Source organism: Artibeus jamaicensis, unplaced genomic scaffold (assembly GCF_021234435.1).
Source record: "Artibeus jamaicensis isolate MK-2021 breed Jamaican fruit bat unplaced genomic scaffold, CSHL_Jam_final contig_797, whole genome shotgun sequence".
NCBI lineage: Eukaryota > Metazoa > Chordata > Mammalia > Chiroptera > Phyllostomidae > Artibeus > Artibeus jamaicensis.
The window spans coordinates 24,957,494-24,958,744 of record NW_026521977.1 but is presented as its reverse complement, the minus strand read 5'-3'; the positions used below and the strand labels follow the sequence as shown (position 1 = coordinate 24,958,744).

At 30.3% G+C, this 1,251-nt stretch overlaps 1 non-coding gene across 1 annotated transcript; it reads left to right on the top strand.

Annotated features, from left to right (window-relative positions):
• The first annotated feature begins 847 nt into the window (after nucleotides 1-847).
• LOC119064496 (U6 spliceosomal RNA) lies at nucleotides 848-955 on the top strand. The gene has a single exon (XR_005085414.2). It is a non-coding gene; the product is annotated as a U6 spliceosomal RNA (small nuclear RNA).
• Nucleotides 956-1,251: the final 296 nt, after the last annotated feature.

The window sequence follows — 1,251 nt, the reverse complement described above, 5'->3', positions numbered from 1 at the left end:
CTTGACTGTTTTAACAGTCAATGTTAAAATAAATGTCAATTTATTTTATCATTCTATTAGTACTTCTAAAAGCTTCTAGGATTTTATTTTATTTTGCTTTAAGAAAAAATGTGGGATATATGATGAAAGAGGTGGATCTCAATTTTGTTTTGTTTCTCTAATAATTAATCAATTCTCTCAATAATTATTATTGAAAAGGCCTTTCTTTCCCCATGGAATTAAAATGTCCAATTTAACTTTAGTCAGGCTTCATGAGTTTTGTGTGTTCTTTCTTTTGTCTGCTTTGTTGTTTCTGAGCCAATATCATAAGTTTAAATTATTATAGGGTGTACATATGTATACTCCTCTGCTGAGGAGCTGTAATAGAGTATAGCTGTTAAATATATAAATAGTTATAAATTATAGTTATAAGTAGTTAATTTAGAAACATTAGTCATTTCTTTTTTAAAAATTGCATAGTAAGCATTACCTTTTTATTCTCTTTCATGTTCTTTAAGACAAGCTTGCAATTTTTTTAATTACATGAGATTTTGAGTTCAGTTGGAATCATTTTATAAATTTATCCACAGGTGATTGAATGTCTATAAATTCATTAAAAGGTAATTAAAAGTTATGTTTTCCCCTAACTTGTTTACATTGAAAGTTATTCTTCAATAAAGTGTGTTTTAATAATATATTTAGTGTCTATTATGTTGATGGTGGAAATCTTTGTCTAATTTCTGATTTTTCAAAGAATAACATTTATGTTCCTACTTATGTAAACTATTGGTTCCCTGAGTGAAACTGTCTTGCTTATTCTTCTTACTGTACATCTCATTTACAAATAGCTATTTAATTATGTCAAAGGGTGCCCACTTCGGCAGCACATATACTAAAAATTGGAATGATACAGAGAAGATTAGCATGGCCCCTGCGCAAGGATGACACACAAATTCGTGAAACGTTCCATATTTTTTCCCAGGGATACAAGGATGGCTCAATATTTGCAAATCAATAAATGTAATTCATCACATAAACAAAAGCAAAGACAAAAACCACATGATCATATCAATAGATGCGGAAGAAGCTTTTGATAAGGTACCACACCCATTTATGATAAAAGCACTCAGCAAAGTGGGAATACAGGGAGCATTTCTCAATATAATAAAGGCCATATATGAGAGACCTACAGCCAATATCATACTCAATGGGAAAAAACTAAAAGCCTTTCCACTAAGATCAGGAACAAGACAAGGTTGTCCACTTTCACCA